Raw genomic sequence first — 21599 nt, 5'->3', positions numbered from 1 at the left:
CTTCACATGTGGCCAAATACAGTGTTTTGCAATAAATTAAAATATCAACAAAAGGATTTTTTTCCAGTAATTCAATAAAAAAAGTGACCAAGTGAGTCATTACATACAGAGTGAACTTTTTCAAACATTTATTTCTGTTAAAGTTAATGATTATGGATTACAGCCAATAAAGACCCAAACAGTATTTCAGAAAATTAGAATATTATATAAAACCAACTGAAAAAAAATGTTTTTAACACATAGATGTTGACCAAATGAAAAGTCTGTAAAGTAAATGCCCTCAATACTTGGTCGGGGCACCTTTTGCATGAATGACGGCATTAATGCGGCAATGTGGCATGGAGGCGATCAGCTGATGGCACTGCAGAGGTGTTATTGAAGCCCAGGTTGCTTTGATAGTGGCCTTCAGCTCGTCTGCATTGTTGGGTCTGGTGTCTTTCATCTTCCTCTTTTATGTCCTGTGCAGGAGCGCTCACCTCGCTGCATCCCCGGTAACATCAAAGCAGAAGTATGCACTCCAGCACCAGCCCTAAGGAGGAGAGATAGAGGGGCCGAGAAGAACACCCAGCAGCAGCGTCCCTGCACGGAGATGTGCCGCGGTGGTGAAGCAGCACAGGGGAAGCAGAGAGGGACACCGCTGCTGGGTGTTCTTCCAGGCCCCTTATGATTGGTTACCGGGAGGCCTGGTGCCGGCTATGTCTGGACACACACAGAGTACCCGGGGTCTCTTTGCAATACAGGCCCCAGGAGGAGAGCCAGGCCCGGACAGGGCTGCTGTCTCTTACCCGCCGGCGCTGACACACAATCACACTGAGCGCCACCGCCTCTCTGAGCCCTCAGGACGGAGCAGCCATTACCAAGCGTCAGCTTCTCCAGCAGCAGCGCAGGGAGACAGGAAATGCCACCGCAGAGCCCCCCTCCCATTCCCCCTTATGACCGCAAGCAGTTTTGCTTGCGATCACAAGAGGGAGGCTGGGACGGGCCCTTGGCTGATGCGGCTCCTGTCTCTGCCCGCTCCCATCCCCGGCAGCACATACATCAGTGATCTCTGTGTGCGCTGGGGATGTACTTCCGATGCAGGGTGCGTTGATAATAAGCGCCCCCGTGCCGGAAGTAACATCCCCGGCGCGCACAGAGCTCACTGATGTATGTCCTGCGGGGATGGGAGCGGACAGAGCCGGGAGCCGCGTGTCAGATGACAGTCAGGAGGAGAGAGACACAACGGGGGGGGGCGAGTTGTCAGGTGAGTTGTGTTGTTTTTTTTTTGGAGGGGGGGTTCACAGACATGGGGGACCATGGGGGATACATGGGGGGACCATCTATAAGGGGGATACATGGGGGGGACCATCTATAAGGGGGATACATGGGGGGACCATCTATAAGGGGGATACAGGGGGGGCATCTATAAGGGGATACATGGGGGGGCCATCTATAAGGGGGATACATGGGGGGGACCATCTATAAGGGGGATACATGGGGGGGACCATCTATAAGGGGGATACATGGGGGGACCATCTATAAGGGGGATACAGGGGGGGAGAGACCATCTATAAGGGGCATATGGGGGGGACCATCTATAAGGGGCATACGGGGGGGACCATCTATAAGGGGCATACGGGGGGACCATCTATAAGGGGGATACAGGGGGGGAACATCTATAAGGGGGATACATGGGGGACCATCCATAGGGGGATACAGGGGGGAGAGACCATCTATAAGGGGATACATGGGGGGACCATCTATAAGGGGAATACAGGGGGGACCATCTATAAGGGGGATACAGTGGGGCCCATCTATAAGGGGTATACAGGGGGGCATCTATAAGGGGGATACAGGGGGGGACCATCTATAAGGGGGATACAGGGTGGACCCATCTATAAGGGGGATACATGGGGGGACCCATCTATAAGGGGGATACATGGAGGACCATCTATAAGGGGGATACATGGGGGACCATCTATAAGGAGGATACATGGGGGACCATCTATAAGGGGGATACATGGAGGACCATCTATAAGAGGAATATAGGGGGACCCATCTATAAAGGGGATACATGGGGATCATCTTAAAGGGGGATACAGGGGGGACCATCTATAAGGGGGATACATGGGGGACCATCTATAAGGGGGATACATGGGGGGCCATCTATAAGGGGATACAGGGGGGCATCTATAAGGGGTATACGGGGGGGGGCCATCTATAAGGGGGATACAGGGGGGCCATCTATAAGGGGGATACAGGGTGGACCATCCATAAGGGGGATACATAGGGACCATCTATAAGGGGGATACATGGGGGACCATCTATAAGGGGGATACATGGGGGACCATCTATAAAGGGGATACATGGGGGACCATCTATAAGGGGGATACGGGGGACCATCTATAAGGGGGATACATGGGAACCATCTATAAGGGGGATAACATGGGGGGGCATCTATAAGGGAGATAACATGGGGGCCATCTATAAGGGGGATTACATGGCGGGCCATCTATCTGGGTGACAACACGGGGGCATCTATAAGAGGGACTACACGGGGGATGTATGCAATAGGGCATGTACTATAGTGGACCACACAGAGGGGGCATATACTAGGGGGGTCACATAGAGTCAGCCTACCCACTAAATGAGGGTGTAAAGGGGCCAATACAGATGTGCAGTGTGTATAGAGATGAGGATGGTGCCGGAGTGAGGAGTCTAATATGTCTATCTGGCAGATTCTGTGGATTCTTGGCTCCAAGAAGTTTTCATGACGGCCCAGGACAGATGGAAAAGATGAAAAGGGAAGAACTCCGATCAGAGAAGACGTCCCCTGTGAGTCACTAAATATATCTGCACTGTGATGTATATGGAGTAGAGAACCTGTGTGTAGCTGCGTCCACCTCTATATGACTGGATGAGGTGATAGTGATCTGTGTACAGTGGATTATTCAGTAGCAGTGGTGGTGTTAGTCAGTATGTGGTGGTATTATTCAGTATGTGGTGGTGTTATTTGTTACTTGTAATCTGGTACTGTGTTTTATTGGATTTAGTATACTGGATTTTGTCAGTAACAATATGGTGATGATATATTTCCCCCTTGTGTACTGGTATTATTGGCAATATTGGTCTCAGTATTCAGGGTTTGGTTAGTGACAGTATGGCGGTAATATGTATGGTGACAATATTTTATATATGTATATATATATATATATATATATATACACAAATAGCATCGCTTGGTCGAGGAAGGGGGGGGCCCAAGTTGACCTCTTGCACCAGGGCCCAGGAGACATTAGCTACGCCCCTGCGTACAGTCAGGATTTGTGTGATAAACTGATTCAAGCCCTCCTTGGTTGAACTTGATGCCCCTCCTCGGTTGAACTTGATGGACATGTGTCTTTTTTCAACCGTATTAACTATGTAAGCCACACACACATATCTCCTGAAGAATAATTTTTTTATGTTTGATGGGGAATATTATTTGCAGACACAGGTAGCTTCAATGAGGGCTAAGCTCTCCCCAAATTTTCTCGCAAATATTTTTATGTCTGCATGGGAGATCCACCTTAAGGCCATGTTCACATGGCGTATTGTACCGGCTGTTCCATGATCATTTACCATGTCTACTTTATGTTGGCATCATTTGGTAAACTTGCCTTTAAAGTTTAAATTTTTAAAGAGACTAGTCAATTTCCAAAGCGAATTTGAGAAGCCTGTATGTTAGAAACCTGCATAAATTACCTCATTGTAACCCCCGGCTCCAGGGCTGGGGTCCACTGTCTTTCGCTCCAGTTCCTTCCGTCAGAGACTGCAAGCACAATATGGAAAAGCTTTGTCCGGCAGCTATAAGATACTGGGGCCTGTTCACACTGCCCCAGGAAAAGAAAGACTGAGATCCGTATGCTTCTGGTACAGACACCCACTTCAGAAAAGAAAAAACATTTTTGGTAAGCGTTGAAAGCCATGTCTGGCTAGCATCATGTGTACCAACACCACAAGTATTTCCACACCTGCACCCAGACTACACTGATATTATAACATAGAAGTAGGACATATAAGTAGAAGCATGCAAAGGTGATTTAGTCATCTCAGACAATGTATTGAAACAAAAGCAGTGGTGGGTATATTTACCCCAACAAAGAATGTCATTGTCTCAATAACTTGTCATGTGCTCTTGAGCATCAATTACAGCTCAAACTCAACTTATTGTCTACTGAGGTATAGTATTCCACTCGTCTTGAACGGCGGCCTCTCAGGTCATTGACGTTCTGGGGTACAGAGTCAAAAGCTGTAGCATTGTCCTCAATAAATATAATATTAGGCATGTGTTGTTCATACAGAGGCACAATGACTGGATTTATGATGTTAAAGTAGTATGGGCTTGTCACTGTATTATTCTGATAGTGTAGGGCAGTTTTAAGGGCCCTATTCCACAGTAATGATAATTGGCCCCATTTGACCCAATTCGGCCGATTATCGTTCGGTGGCCAGACCTAAAATCATCGTTCCCCCACTGCGCATCGCTATGGTTGAATAGCGGTGCACGGCGGGCGACCCATGATTTGACAAGCAGCAGCAGCAACATACATTACCTGTCCAGGCTTCTTCTCCGCTCTGTCTTCATCCCCGGGTCCCGCGCGCTCTATCTCAGCTGACCGGCCATTCTGAAGATAGAGTGCGCGGGACTTGGGGACGAAGACAGCGTGAAGAAGAAGCCTGGACAGGTAATGTATGATGCTGCAAAGGCTGCAAGGACATCGGTAACGATGTCCTTGCAGCCCTCGCTCAACGATCATCGGGCCGTGGAATAGGCCCAGTAAAAGAGCGGCGATCTAGCAGATCGCCGCTCGTTTACATCGTTGATCGGGCCCTCCTCGGCCCGTGGAATAGGACCCTAACTCTGCCAGATGAGGCACAGCAGCAGCGGTGCCATCCTGTCTGCTCCTCTGCTGTGCTCCATGCTCGTTCCTGGGCTGCTCGATTCGTCTGATAACCATGGCTGATGCATACCACACTCCTAGACATCTCCATCATTATTTCTGCTCAGCATAAATTGACTTTTCAGTGAACAGCACTGAGGCCTACAGGTCCCTTGTCTAGCGTAAATACTCTTTGGTGGTGGTGGTCCAAGGAAACCCTGTAACAGTAAGCACAGACAATACTGTAAAGGTATATTTTTTCCCTCTTATTCTACCTTTATTTTTACAGGAAGAAGACCTGACTACTTACAGTGTCACTATTGTTATAACTTTCAAAATCTAAATTAACAGTAGATGTGATATAAACCAAGTTTGCAAAGAGCTGTAAAACTAAGCTATACTTACCAGAAATCTAGGTCCAGTCTCCTGAAGGCAGATTGTTAGACTTGGCTGGTTGTAAAAAAAAAAAAAAAAAGACTAAACAAAGGAATTCAGGAGTCACGGCTCAATGTGTCCATCAATCACATGACTGCCTTCTCTCTGGAAGTGCTCAGATGGCCTGGGAAAGGGCGTTTTAATACATTGGTGGGCCCGGTGCAGAGCCCTCAAGAGTGCCCCCCCTTCACTTTCGGCACACTGTATCAAGAGCCCCAATACATACAGTAGTTACCTTATAACACTATTTCCACCATACAGTGATTACATATCACATGATATCACCAATGATACCATTACATAATAGCGCCACATCATGACTCTTCCCAGTAGTATATAGCCCCTGTGTGCTGAAGTGCAGCAGCGGGCGGACGGGCAGCGGCAGATGGGGGGGCCTGCAGGAGGCACCATGGACGGGTAAGTAGATTACCCATCCATGGCGCTCCCCCCTGACAGGCTGGTGGCCGGAGCCCTGTGCAACCGCACTGGTCGCACATAGCCAGGGGCGGGCTGGGCCGGGGGGCAGGGTGGCATATGCCCCCCGGGCCGGTCCCCCCAGTACACTTAAGGGCCGCAGAGGCCGGATATTAATTTGGCCGCTCTGCCTCTTTAAGGCTCCCGGAAGTAGCGGCCGCTGACGCTGTGACGCTGTCTCTCTCTCTCACACACTTCTCTTCACTTCATTGGTGGTGCAGTCAGACTGCTGCATCAGGGAGTGAAGAGAAGTGCACTGCCCATGAAGGAGGGAGAAGAGGACGCCTGCTGGGAGAGGAGCCGCCCACTGTGCTGACAGGTATCTGGGGAGGGGGTCTGGGGGGGTTACTGTATAGTATTGGGGTCTGTAAGCTGTAAGACACCACCACTATACAGTAGCCTAGGGCTGGCTGGAGCAGGGGACACTCACCTCCCTGTCCGGCCAGCCAGCTTCCACTCCGTGATTCTGCAGTGTGATTAGCCGGGCCTGCTCCTCTCTGCTCTGGTCAGACCTGATTAGAAGAGGCCAGAGCAGCAGAGAAGCATGGACCTGCTAGTAAGTATATTGGGGAGGTAGGGGGGCATTGTGCTTTGTTCTGTAACATGTGACTCTCCAGTTCTTGCATGACTACAACTCCCATTATACCCGGGTGGCAGGACATGATGAGAGTTGTAGTTTGGTAACAGCTGAGGAGCCACATGTTAGGAAGCAATCATTTAGGGGTACAGTTTATTTAGTAGTGTTCTCCAACATGTGACTCCTCAGTGCAAAACTATAACTCCCATCATGCCCTGGTGGCAGGAGATAATAGGGATTGTAGTTTAGGAACAGCAGGAGGGTCACATGTTGGAGAACACTTCACTAAATAAACTGTACCCCTAAATGATTGCTTCCTAACAGTGGCTCCTCAGCTGTTACCAAACTACAACTCCCACCATGCCCTGCTGGCCAGATATAATGGGGGTTCTAGTTTAGGAACAGCAGGAGGGTCACATATTGGAAAACACCACACTAAATAAACAGTACCCATAAATCATTGCTTCCCAACCAGTGGCTCCCCAGCTGTTACTAAACTACAACTCTCATCATGCCTTGCCACCAGGGTACAATAGGAGGTGTAGTTTTGCCACTGGTAGGGAAACAATAATTGGGGGGGAGGGGCAGTTTAATTAGTATAGTGTTCTCCAACATGTGACACTCCAGCCGCTACAAGAATAGAACTCCCATCATGTGCTGCTGACATAATGGAGGTTGTAGTTTAGGAACAGCTGAGGGGCCACTGATTGGAAAACAATGATTTAGGGGGGACAGTGGTACAGTACATTAGAGGGGACAGTGGTACAGTACATTAGAGAGGGCAGTGGTACAGTACATTAGAGGGGACAGTGGTACAGTACATTAGAGAGGGCAGTAGTACAGTACATTAGAGGACAGTGGTACAGTACATTAGAGGGGACAGTGGTACAGTACATTAGAGAGGACAGTGGTACAGTACATTAGAGGGGACAGTGGTACAGTACATTAGAGGTGTCAGTGGTACAGTACATTAGAGAGGACAGTGGTACAGTACATTAGAGAGGACAGTGGTACAGTACATTAGAGAGGACAGTGGTACAGTACATTAGAGGGGTCAGTGGTACAGTACATTAGAGGGGACAGTGGTACAGTACATTAGAGAGGACAGTGGTATAGTACATTAGAGGATAGTGGTACAGTACATTAGTGGGGGCAGTGGTACAGTACATTAGAGAGGGCAGTGGTACAGTACATTAGAGAGGACAGTGGTGCAGTACATTAGACGGGACAGTGGTACAGTACATTAGAGGACAGTGGTACAGTACATTAGAGAGCGCAGTGGTACAGTACATTAGAGAGGGCAGTGGTACAGTACATTAGAGGGGGCAGTGGTACAGTACATTAGAGGGGACAGTGGTACACTACATTAGAGAGGACAGTGGTGCAGTACATTAGAGAGGACAGTGGTACAGTACATTAGAGGACAGTGGTACAGTACATTAGATAGGACAGTGGTGCAGTACATTAGAGGGGACAGTGGTACAGTACATTAGAGAGGACAGTGGTACAGTACATTAGAGGGGGACAGTGGTACAGTACATTAGAGGGGACAGTGGTACAGTACATTAGAGAGGGCAGTAGTACTGTACATTAGAGAGGACAGAGGCACAGTACATTAGAGAGGACAGTGGTACAGTACATTAGGGGGACAGTGGTACAGTACACTGGGGGGACAGTGGTACAGTACATTGGGGGGTCAGTGGTACAGTACATTAGAGGGGAAAGTGGTACAGTACATTAGAGGGGACAGTGATACAGTACATTAGAGGGGACAGTGGTACAGTACATTAGAGAGGACAGTGGTACAGTACATTAGAGAGGACAGTGGTACAGTACATTAGAGGACAGTGGTACAGTACATCGGGGGGGGGGGTCAGTGGTACAGTACATCAGAGAGGACAGTGGTACAGTACATTAGAGAGGACAGCGGTACAGTACATTAGAGGACAGTGGTACAGTACATTAGAGGGGACAGTGGTACAGTACATTAGAGGGGACAGTGGTACCATACATTAGAGGGGACAGTGGTACAGTACATTAGAGGGGACAGTGGTACCATACATTAGAGGGGACAGTGGTACAGTACATTAGATAGGACAGCGGTACAGTACATTAGAGAGGACAGTGGTACAGTACATTAGAGAGGGCAGAGGTACAGTACATTAGAGGGGACAGTGGTGCAGTACATTAGACAGGACAGTGGTACAGTACATTAGATAGGACAGCGGTACAGTACATTAGAGGGGACAGTGGAACAGTACATTGGAGGGCATAGGTTATATAGTTTATTAAGTAAGCAGTGGCAAACTACATTGTGGGCACAGTATAACACGGGGACAGTGGCACTATTTAATATAAACACAGTTAATAAGAGGCACAGTTTATCCAAGGGGGCGGTGGTACAGTTCATTAGGACAAAGGGGTACCATTTATTTAGCACAAAGGGGGGGCTAACTGCAGATGGAAGCACAAAGTGAGGGCAAAAAGTGAGGGCAAAACTACAGAGGGCAAAGAGAGGGAGCACAACTACAGATGGGGCACAAAGAGGGGGTCTCATTACAGATGAGGGCACAAAGAAGGGGTCTTACTACAGATGAGGACACAATGATGGATCCTAACTACAGATACAGGCATAAAGAAGGGATCTAAGTATAGAAAGAAGCACAGAAAAGGGAAACGACTACAGATTGGTCTTCAAAGAAGTCTCTTCTACTGTTTAAGGGCACTATAATAGAGCGTTTGTATAGAGGTGGTTAAAGGTGCTGTAAAAGTAAGGTCCTGAAGATGTTTGTCTGGCAGATGGTGCTGTGATGATTTGTGGTTGGAAGAAGTCTTCATGATGGAAAAGAAAAGGAAACCTGACCGACTCTGATCAGAGAAGACGTCACCTGTTAGTCACTGGATGTGTCTGCACTGTACTTACACCTCTATTTGTTTGGGGGAATATTTGCCCCTGTGTGGTGAAGTGTAGTACCAGTATAGTAGTAATGCTTGGGGAGTGACGGTATTATTAAGGAACCATTTATAATGTAGTTACTGTGTGATTATAGTATGTGGTCATGGTGTGGGGGTATTATTGGTCCCTTTTATAGTAGTATTATTGGTTATATTAGTATACAGGGTTTGGTCAGTAATAGTATGATTTATACAAACGAACACTGGGCTTAGTTTATAAAAAAAATATATATAATTTTTATTATGTATACATTGGTACCAAATACATATTATATCTCATTCAAGTAAAATTTAAAAATGACCACACAAAGTTGATTAAAAAATATTACATAAAAAATATTACATAAAAAACTGGTGTCAGCAGATATAAATCAGGGAACTGAGGAAGACAACGAAACGTACGTAGGGACGGCTCTTTCTGGTGTTCAGGCAGCATGGGTGAGTGCAATAGAACTAGAGGATAATGGTAGTTGATTTTAGACCCCTTGCAAATTATATGTAAGCATATGGGATATTAGGAGACTTTTTAGCTCCCAGATACATATATACCCCTGTGCAGCATATTGAGGTAGAGTGCTAAAACAAAAGATATTATCATAGCTGCACCTTCCATGATGATTTATATCTGCTGACACCAGTTTTTTATGTAATATTTTTTATGTAATATTTTTTAATCAACTTTGTGTGGTCATTTTTAAACTCCTGGGCCAGGGGAACATAAAAAAGAATCTATACTTACTCAACCCCGTGCCCCTGCAGCACAGGGTCACCAGCTCTCTCACAGCTGCTGTTATCCTGTTCCTCACGTTCCTGCATTGTCATGTTCCGGCGGGAAGTACCCACTTGCCCCAGTGCGTGACATTGCAGGACCAGGAGCTGCAGGAGGCTGGTCTGTGAGCAGAGACGCTGCACTGCGGGGGCACAGGGACAGGTAAGTATGGATTCTTTATTATGCTCCTCTCACCCCCTGCCTGCTTGGGATGTTTAGGTTCAGCAACAGTTCTCCTTTAAGTATATGTGCCCTGACGATTGTCCGCTACTCATGGGCCACTGCTGTGTGCTTGCCCCCCAGGCCAAAGTTTGCCAGCCAGCCCCTGCACATAGCCACGGCCAGCTTGCTCGGGGGGCCCTTTAACCAGTAGGCCCAGTGCACGTGCACCTTTTGCCCATTGGGTAAAGCAGACCTGGCCTGGGATACACAAGACTTCCTGTTTTCTGACTCTTTGCTAAAAAAAAAAACGTCAGAAAACTAAAAAAAAAAAATGTAAATTGAAAACTTGCTTTATATCAGATCTACTGTTGATTTAGAATTTGAAAATTTTTATGACAGGGGCACTTTAAGTAATGTACATGTCCAATCTCCAATCAAGATTGTGTATTCTCTTTTGCATGGCATAATATGGTTGAATCAAATTTCATATTTGTATTGTCTGGGTAGGAACTTCAAAGGCTAAATATCCTCCCCTTGATATAGTAAATAATTAAATTCCAGATGTTTTTGAACTGGCATATTTCATAGTGTACTTGGGGTACCACAGTGATACAAGCACAACAGCCACCCATACAAATACTCTCAACTTTGAAATGGGTTAAAATCAATTAAAATATAGAAAGAATCAACTAGATTATACCCAAAAAACTATTACTATTACTTTTATTTTTGCTGTGGTGAAAAGAAAAAAAAATTAAAATAAAAAAATTATCATACACAAATCTTGTATGCGTTGGAGCATACTGCAGTTTACTCTTCCAATTACTAATTGTCTCTCTTTTGTGTTTTACAGTTGCAGTCATGGGTATTATCTTTAGTATCCATGTTATTAGAGAACCCTTTCCAGTAAAAATTCAGTTTTTAAGTTTTTTTTTCCCCAGGTATTTCCCTGGTAAGTTTTGTGACAGCAAAACTCTACTGTGTTGGCAAGCAGAAGGACTGATTTTTGGAACTGGAACACAGCTTTATGTCCTGCCAAGTAAGTGAAAATTTCATTTTTTATTTGTAATTATGATTTATATTTAATTCATTTTCAATTTATGTTTTTTATTTGACACTTTTATTAAATATTCTTTAGCCTGAAGAGAGAGTTAAGGTTTTATTTGATAGCATGCCTGCTTTATTTGTTACTTGATATTTTGTTTAAATCTATGTTGTCCCTTTTATTACTATAACTTATTATTACTCAAAAATTTTAATCAACCTAATTTGTTCTTAGACACATTCAGAGAATTGCTATACACTAGTTAGCATATGTAGTTAAAAGTTTTTAAAAACACAATCGCTCATCACACATAGTATTTACATCAATCTTTTTGTTTATTTTTATTTTTTATATATTTTTTTTCCAACCAAAATCGGGAGTGGGTTGAAAAGAACGGAAAGAGTGCAAATTTTTCCATTATAATTTTGCCCTGTCAGTTCCACTCCTGATTTCGGTTAAAAAAATACTGACCAAAAGACTGATGGAAATACTGTGTGTGTGAACATAGGCTAACTTGGTGAAAGACTATATAAAAATAAAGTATCTTAAAATATGGAAAGAGAACAATATTATTAAATTTCAAAATCATGAAAAATTGTTACATATTTCCCCATTTGGATGCTATATGCTTTATTTAAGGCTATTTTCACACACAGTAAAATAAAAGCAAAAAAAGATAATAAAATAAGTTTAAAAAAGCGGCTGTATTTGGTATCTAATAGGCTATGTTCACACACGGTTTTAAAATTACGTACGTTATTTTGAATCTAGAATAACGGACGTCATTTAGCAGCCAGGCCTCCCCTTAGTGCAATGACTGGTGTTTGTCCATTATTCTAGTTTGGGATTACTAATTCACTTATGGGTGCGGCTTAATTCAAAAGTCAATTGAATTTATTAGTAAAAACAGAGAAAGAACAGTGACAAAAAAAAATCTGTGTGTGAACTACTAATAAAAAACGTCCACTGTTTGCAAAAGACGTCCGAAAATAATGATCATGTTCATTATTTTGACGTCCGCGGCAAAAACGTCCATTATTCAATACATTGTGTGCATTGGACGTCCGCCTTCCCATTGACTTCAATGCATTGCCTTTGCAGTCAGTTACGAACGTTTTTTTTAACTATGAAAATCGTCTGCCTTTTCAATATTTTTGATGTTGTGTGAACATAGCCATAATGTGCGTGTGTGTAAAGTGTATGAAAAAAAGCTCATCTGTGCACACATTGTAAAAAAAAAAAATTCTTTACAATGTGTGAAAAGACTGACATTTTCCTAAAGATTTTAATACAGCATACTATTATATTCCAAATACAGTTATGTTTTTTACTGTTGTATTTTTCTTTTTTGTTGTGAGTGAATATAGCCTTATAATATTCAAAATAGAAAAACAAAATAAGATAAAAATGCTATGTTACCATTACGGGAACTTGTCGTCCTGTATCGGGGAAAGGCGGCGGTCTATTAATAATGACAGCCACTAACGATGATTATGATCATTATTTGCGTCCGTCAATATTAACAGACGGCTACCTTTTCCCGCTATGATAGATGGTATGTAGTGGGTAAATAGCCACATGAAAATCCACATGAAATCCATGTCATATTGATTTCAATGCGTTTACTAGCAAAGAAACAGTCAGCAATGCCCAACCTCCTAGACTTGTTTCCACCTGCAAAATTGTAGACACTTCTGTGTTATTCAACCTCTTACAGGTACAAGTGATACTGCTCTTGGTGGTGCTTCAGTGAGAAAGCAAAAAGTATTCATATAGCTAATAATCCAATGGATCATGGCACTCACCCATAGAGCTCCAATCTCTTCTTTATTGCAGGTAAAAGGACAAGGTGGCTGTTTCCTATTTTCCAACCGTATTTTATTGTTACAGGTGTAAATAATGATCATTATTTATTGCCTTATTTTCCCCTCAAAAACGTTTTGTACCCTAAGGCTATGTTCACACATCGCCTTTTTGAAGTGAAAAAACTGCTGTTTTTTTTGACAATGATGGACAAATTATGATCGTTGTTTGCGCTAACACGGCCATTGTTATGAAATACGGCCTTGTTTTTTACGTAGTGTGAACCCGACCTAAATGTGGATTTTCTTGGCAGCCTTCCAAAACTCTGTGAACATACCCTTAATGTCTGTATCTAATTGTTTTGTGTTATTAATAATATTAATAATAATAATAGTAGTATTAACCCTTTTTAGGACCGGGCCAAAAATAACCATAAGGCTACCAAAGCCCTCTTTTAAAATCTGACCCATCTGACTTTATGTGGTTATTGCTCCGTGATGCTTTAACGTATCCTAGAGATTCTGACTTGATGAAAAGTGGTAAAATTTCCATTTTTCTAACGTTGAATTTCCTGTGGGTAAAATCATGTGAGGATTTCATTGCCACCATTGTTACGAATGCGGTCCTACCAAATATGTGTATTTTTTCTACATTTAGTATTTGCCTTGGGGGATGTGGGGATTATATGTTTTTTACTTTACTTTTGGGTTTTCTTTACATTATCCTAATCTACTAATCTAAATGTCTGATGACAGGTATAATACACTGCAGTGCCATGTCTTAAGTCTGCAAAAGAGGAGCCCGTGGAGCCTCATTGAAGAGTCTCAAAACATAGTCCTGTGTTTTGAGACTCTTCAATGAGGCTCCACGGGCTCTTCTTTTGCATATTCATGTTTCCCAGGAGGCAATGCACCTAGGACTTCACTGCATTGAGCGCTTTCACTAACATTTGTTTTAAAGTCGGAATGACTTCTTCCGCAGGCAGGTGCTAATTTAGTTCTGTGAACTGCCTCCATTTGATGATGTCAGCAAACAATGGGCGTTCAAAGCACTTTGTAAAAATTATTGCAATGACGGACGCTTGTACATTTTTCAAGTTTCGGTTCACCACGGCCGCTTTTTCACACCTTTTTTTGGTGTGCCTATTTTAAAGTGACATTCAATATAGTGGAAATTACAGTAAAAGGACAGTGGGAAAAAAAGGAATGTGTGAAAAACATAAAATAACGGCTGCTGTTCACACAATAACGGCCACAAATTAAGGACGCAAACATTAATTTTGACAGCCAATGAGAAGAGGCGACATTATTTGATACATTTTGTGAACCAACAGCCTTTGTTTATATAGACTTCAATAGAAATCATTGAAAAATGAAAGCAATGGCCTTATTTTTAATTAAAATGGCAGCTGTTATTTTACAGTGTGAACATGATCACACTAATGTACAAACTGCACATGTGCTTAGTGTAAATTCTACTATTCACCACCAGGTGGCGCATGGTGCTATTCCCATTGTGGATTACTCTCAGTAGATTCCAAGGGCTGGACGCACTGTATTTGACTATGGGAACTGATTCCCAGACTAAACTACAGTACATAAGCCAATGCTGCTGTGTGAAGGGTAAGCCTGCTTATTCCTGGGCAGAAGCACAAGGTTTTGTCACACACTGCACCTGTGAGCACAGACAATTTGGAGAGGTAAGTAAACTTTTTTTTTTTTTTCCTCTTTTCTTCTACCTTTTTTTTCTGGAACACCTGGACTACTTTAGTATTATACATGCGAAATTTCCAATTAAAAGCTGACTTAACATATGGTTAAAGATCCCACCTTCATACAGTTAACATTTACTTTGCCAAAGTTTTTGAAAAGACATATTTCATAGTGTATATAGGCTAGCCAAGCTGACGGACTGATTTTTGGATCTGGGACTCAACTTTATGTCCTGCCAAGTAAGTGAGAGTTATTACCTGTATGTGTCTGTGGTATTCAATACATTTTTAATTTATGTTTTTGTTGGACACATTTATTATATATTTTAAGCCTGAAGATAGGGTTAAAGTTATCAAGGAGTTTTAGTGGACGATTCTATGAGTTTAAGTCTGTGTTGTTGTCACTTTTATTACTATTACTCAAAAAACTTTAATTTGATTTAAAAAAAATTAATTTGTTCTTAAACACATTCAGGGAATTGCTATAATTTAGCCAAATAGTATAGTTAGGAAATGTTTAAAAACAAAATCACCGTAAATTGTCAAACAACTATATTAGTATGTTAACCCCTTAAGGCAAACTGAGGTACTAGTACGTCATAGTGTGCAGTGTTTTCACGTACCATGACATACAGTGTCAATGCTGTGATTCCATGAGCTCAGAAACAGAACTGCTGGCAGGAGCGGGCTGTCATTCACAGCCACACTCCTGCCACAGCTAATGAGACTGGTGGAGGCTCCGGTCTTGGTAGTTTAACCCTATAGATGCCGCGGTCAGCACTGACTGCTAGATCTATAGGGTTGACAGAGGGAGGGAGCTCCCCTAGTCACTCTTCAGTAACCCACAATGCGATTTCAGGGTCCCGATGTTTGCAAATCTGCTAGCTCTGGAAGTTGTCAGTGTAAGGCTAGGTTCACACTATGCAAAAATGACGGATGTCTTTGATAATAACGGCCCCCATTGCGGAAACAACGGGCGTTTTTTTTTTTAAGCTGATATTATAAAAGATGCCGGTCGTTTTTACATAGTGTAAACCTAGTCTAAAACTGACATTGACATATATGGGGCATTCAATGTTCAGGAGAAACTGGGTAACAAATTTTGGGGGTATTTCTAGCCCCTGTGTCCCTTATGAAAATAGGAAATTTTGAGCCAAAATTAAAATTTTGTTGTCTCAAATTCCTTAAACAACTGTGGGATCTAAATGCTCATTGCACCTCTACATGAATTCTTTGAGAGGTCCACTTTCCCAAATGAGGTCACTTCTAGGGGGATTTCCACACTAACGGGGGGGGGGGGGGGGGGGGGGGGGCGCTGCAAAAGCACACAGTCCCCAAAAGTAGTTGCAACAAAATCTGTGCTAAATATGAGAAATAAACATCCTTCCCTTATGAGCCCTGTAGTAAGCCCAAACAACAGTTTATGACCCCATATAAGGTACTTATTCCTCTGTATTTCTTGCAAATTTCTTGTAAAATTAGAAAATACCATCTGAAATAATATATTAAAAAAGTTTTTAAAAATAATTCATTTCTATGACCGAATTTTAACACATCTTGTGAAATATTTGTTGGGACCAATTGATTTTGGAAATTGTAATGAAAATATGCAAATTTGCTGCTAAACTTCTAAGCCCTCTAAAGGTCCTTAAAATGTAAAATGAGATTTATGATTGATTCTACATTAAGTATACATATTGTAAATGTGAAGTATTTGCTCATTTATGTGGCATCTTTATTTTTTTAAACAGAAATTGCCAGATTTGGTCACAGGTCACATTTGAAAAATGGCCTTGAGGTCAAAATCAGCTTGGTCACTAAGGGTTAAAATAAGTAAAGAAAACAATAAACAGTGGTACCTTGGTTTAAGAGTAACTTGGTTTAAGAGTGTTTTGGTTTAAGAGCTCAGTTTTTCAAAATTGTGACTTGGTTTAAGAGCATTGCTTTGGTTTAAGAGCTCCCTGTACTGAGTGGGAGGGCGAGTGGGGGAGGGACATAGCCTGCATAGCGGGGTCTACAGCACTGTACTCTGACTCAGGAAGTCTCCCTCACCTTCCAAATCCTAGCAGATCCACTTCAGGCTGGGGCTTGCATCCGGGGACAGTACTGTGGAGGTAATCTCTTCATAGCTGTAACCCCTCTCTCCCCGGACAGAGAGTGCTGCTATACTGCGCCCACATCTGTCCTGCTCACTCCTTCATGCTCCCTGCAGTCTCTGTCCGCCCTTGTCGTTCCCATCCTCTCCATTACTGTACAGTAACTTATAATATCACATAGTCTGCTGTTTCTTAATGTTTGTTTCATCTGTTCTACATGTTATTCAGAATAATAAATAATACATTTTGGGGGTGAGGAACCAATTGTCTGCATTTCTATGATTTCTTATGGGAAAATTTGCTTTGGTTTAAGAGTGGGTTTGGATTACAAGCACAGTCCTGGAACAAATTATGCTCGTAAACCAAGGTACCACTAATGACTTCCAAAATCTTGAAGAAGGCTATGTTCCCACATCGGGAAGGTATTGGACAAATGTCATAATTAGCAGCCGCCTATGTTACAAAATGGCCGACATCCCCAACATGTTCCCGAAGTGGAAACTTAGCCCAAATGTTACATATTCCCTCATTTGAATGCTATATGCTTTCTAAAATATTTTATTTGAGCCTTTTTTCACACACACAGTAAAGTAAAAACGAAATACTACAGTAAAAGACGGCCGCCTTCCTGAAATATGTTCTCGAATTAGGAACATAGCCTTACAGTATATGGAAAATGTCAGTCTTTGCACACATTGTAAAAACAGTCAGCTGTTTTCTCAAAGACTTTAATGTAGCTCATTATCAGATTCAAAATATGGCCCTGTTTTATACCTATTTTTTACTTTCATATTTTTCTTTTATTTTACTGCGTGTAAACATAGCCTTAGAATACTTAATATAATATTAAATACAAAAATGTTTGTCTTCTACACTGTGTAAGAATTCCTCTGTTCATGCAAAGTATTTCCATCAGTCTTTTGGTCAGCCTTTTTTTTTTTTTAACCAAAACCAGGAGTGGGTTAAAAACACAGAAACTGGGTAAATCTATACATTATCATTTTGCCCTGTCAGTTCCACTCCTGATTTTGGTTACAAATACTGACCAAAATAAAAAGTGTGAACATAGCCTAACCACGATATTGAAGACTAATGCTGGGTTTACACGGAACGATTATCGTGCGAATTTGCATGATCAAACGATGAGCGAGAAATCGTTCATTTTGATCTTTTAACAGGTTCTTAAATCGTCGTTCGTAAAAAATTCGCCGATCGTTCAGTGTAAACCGTCGTCGCGCGATAGTCCGGCTGCTCGCAGCCCAGCCCCCCGCTCATCCGCAGCCCCCTGCGCCAGCTCAATCGCCACCCCCGCCGCCGCTCTGATTACCACCCCCGCCGCCGCTCCGATCGCTGCCGCCGCCGCTCCGGTCGCCACCCCCGCCGCTCCGATCGCCCCCGCCGGCCCAGCAGCGACCATACTTAACCTGCTCCGCGTAGCAGGTCTTCCACATCCCCGGCTCCCCTCTTCAGTGCACTGATTGGCTGAAGAGGGGAGCCGGGAATTTCAAACGGCTCCTCTTTAGCCAATCAGTGCTCCTCTTTAGCACTGATTGGCTGAAGAGGAGCCGTTTGAAATTCCCGGCTCCCCTCTTCAGCCAATCAATGCACGGCACGGCGGCGGGGGTGGCGATCGGAGAGGCGGCGGCGATCGGAGCGGCGGCGGGGGTGGCGATCGGAGCGGCAGCAGGGGGGGGTGATCGGAGCGGCGGCAGCGGGGGTGGCGATCGGAGCGACGGCGGCGGGGGTGGCGATCGGAGCGGCAGCGGGGGGCGATCGGAGCGGCAGGGGTGGTGATCGGGGCGGCGGGGGTGGCGATCGGGGCAGCGCAGGGGGCTGTGGTTGAGGGGGGGGCGGGCTGCGGGCGGGCCGGGCTGCGGGGGCCCGATCGCAAAACGATTTTTCCGTACGATATATCGTACTATCTAAACGCTGATCGTTATGAAAAATAAATTGTTACTTCGAAATCGTTAATCGTGCGATCGGGCCAATAATCGCCTCGTGTAAACTTAGCATAAGGGCCCTTTTACACGGAAAGATTATCTGACAGATTATCGGCCAAAGACTTGAAGCCAAAGCCAGGAATGGACTATAAACAGAGATCAGGTCATAAAGGAAAGCCTGAGATTTCTCCTCTTTTCAAATCCATTCCTGGTTTTGGCTTCAAATTTTTGGCAGATAATCTATCAGATAATCTTTCTGTGTAAAAGGGCCCTTAGGGTCCATTTACACAGAAAGATTATCTGCCAAAGATTTGAAGCCAAAACCAGGAATGGATTTGAAAAGAGAAGAAATCTCAGGCTTTCCTTTATGACTTGATCTCTGTATATAGTCTGTTTCTGGCTTTGGCTTCAAATCTTTGGCAGATAATCTGTCAGATAATCTTTCTGTGTAAATGGACCCTAAGGCTAGAAACACATAAAGCTTTTTAATAATTAAAAAAAAAATTAAAAAGCCATACTTGCGGCATTGCATATTTCTTTTCCTTTTTATTGGCATTTGTAACCCCCTTTAGGCTATGTTCACACACAGTATTTTTGCTCAGTATTTTTCAACCAAAACCAGAAGTGGATTGAAAACACAGCAAGGCTATATTCACAAACTATTGAAATTGAATGGATGGTCATCATTAAATGGCAAATATTGGCCATTTAGTTTTGGTTGAAAAATACTGACCAAAATTCTGAGCAAAAATACTGTGTGGGATCGCTTCTTGGCCTTTTGGGTAAGATCAAGTGTAGTATCTGTTCTTTTAGTTTAATATCTGATACGTCCCCTATCTGGGGACCATATATTACCTCCTTCAAGACAGAGCCCTTTGATGCACAAAAGTCCGGGTCAAATTAATGAAATGTTCCTCCCCGCCTTCTAAGAGTCATAGTTTTTATATTTTTCCACCTACATGGCTGATTGAGGTGTCATTTTTTGCGCCATGATCTTCAGTTTTTATTAATATCATACTGGTGTAAAAGAATAATTTTGATTGCTCATTATAAATTTTTTTGTGATACATAAATTAATAAAATCAGCAATCCTGCGTTTTTTTTTCCGTTTACGCTGTTCACCGTGCAGGAACAATAATGTTATATTTTAATAGATCCGAATATTCCGCACGCTACGATATGTAATACTGTATGTTTAATTATTTATTTAGATTTTTATTTTTATAATGGGCAAGGGGGTCTTTTAAACTTTTATTGGGAGGGGGTTTATAAGGTTTTTTTTAATACTTTAAAAAACTTTTTTATTACTTTTTTTTACACTTTTATTCACTGTAAAATATGCAATTATTAGATTACATATACTAATCTATGCTATGCCATAGCATAGCATAGATGAGTGTTATCAGCGATCTATGTATAGAGCCTTCCTGAGAGCAGACTCTACACATAGATCGCGGAATCCGACAGGACGGAGGTAAGGAGCCCGATCACTCAGTGACAGATGCTTGATCTGTCATTGAGCACCTTAAACGCCACGATCGCTGTAGATCACAGCGTTTAAGGGGTTAATGAGACTCAGCTGTGGGATCGCAGCTGACTCTCATTACCTCCGGCCCCAGACACAGATGTGAGCAGGATCACTTTCTCTGCAGCGATCTCGCTCACATCAGAAAGCCCCTGTTAGTGTAGGAACGTATATATACAGATTTCTGACGCAAAGGGGTTAAATGGATTTTTAGAACAGGGAGATGGAAAAAGAGCTTGCTATGTCCTCTCTAGGCATCGACCTGGTATTACAGTGCTTCCAGGTACAGTGCACTAAAAAAAAAAACTAAAAAAGAAATAATTTTTTTTTTTAAACTGACGCTGCAGGTTTTGTGACAAAAGCAGAAATTGATTTAAATGGGAAATATAAAGGGAGGACTTGTACTTATCTTTCCTGTGGGATGCATAGTTTTTCAAAATTGCAGCCATGGTATGGTCAAGAAAATGTGGCCTTGGTGTCTCCCAAATACTTCTATGGGAGAAAAAAAATTTAATAAAAAAATCACAAAAGAAAAAGGGGGGGGGGTCTACAGTTGCTTACATTTTCATATAGTATATCCAGATAAATAGCATGTGTAATATGTGCCTTGAAGAGTAAAATACAGAACAGTTGTTTTTTTTACTCTTTACAGTAAATAAAACTTATACACAAATCTCTTTTCCACATCCATAGCACAGGATAATGATCAGGTGACCACATGAAAGCTTCCACTCCACCATGCAGATACTGTAACGGTTCATCTACCATGTACAGAGACACCTGGATGTTACTAATAAATGTAAAAATAGTCACCAATACTGTATGTTACCACTTCCAGGCTATTACATTACTTTAATAAACAATTCCTACAATTCTGAGCCACAGGTATTGGCTATGTTATGTATTTTTTGGCCGCTTGAGGCCGTTATTGTAGAAATGAAATAACGGACGCTATTTGATCTCAAGCAAAGAAAACGAGGCAATGCCCAACCTCCCAGGCTTGTTCCCACCTGAAATATTGAAGCTACTACTGAGGTTTTCAACCTCTTACAGGTACAAGAGAAATAATTTTTGTGGTTCTTCAGTGAGAAAGTAGAAAGTATCCATATAGCTAATAATCCAATGGATCATGGCACTCACCCATAGAGTTCCAAACTCTTCTTTATTGCAGGTAAAAGGACAAGGTGGCTGTCCTTTTGGTGTATC

The 21599-nt window shown here is 42.9% G+C and overlaps 1 non-coding gene and 1 pseudogene across 1 annotated transcript; both read left to right on the top strand.

The window, feature by feature from the left end:
* The first annotated feature begins 19630 nt into the window (after nt 1-19630).
* Nucleotides 19631-19744, top strand: LOC138787684 (U2 spliceosomal RNA; annotated as a pseudogene).
* Nucleotides 19745-20504: 760 nt separating this feature from the next.
* On the top strand, nt 20505-20692 carry LOC138787694 (U2 spliceosomal RNA). The gene has a single exon (XR_011362436.1). It is a non-coding gene; the product is annotated as a U2 spliceosomal RNA (small nuclear RNA).
* The last annotated feature ends 907 nt before the right edge of the window (nt 20693-21599 follow it).

The sequence above is a fragment of the Dendropsophus ebraccatus genome, chromosome 3 (assembly GCF_027789765.1).
Source record: "Dendropsophus ebraccatus isolate aDenEbr1 chromosome 3, aDenEbr1.pat, whole genome shotgun sequence".
NCBI lineage: Eukaryota > Metazoa > Chordata > Amphibia > Anura > Hylidae > Dendropsophus > Dendropsophus ebraccatus.
Note: the sequence above shows the minus strand (reverse complement) of the source record. Positions and strands in the feature narration are given on the sequence as shown.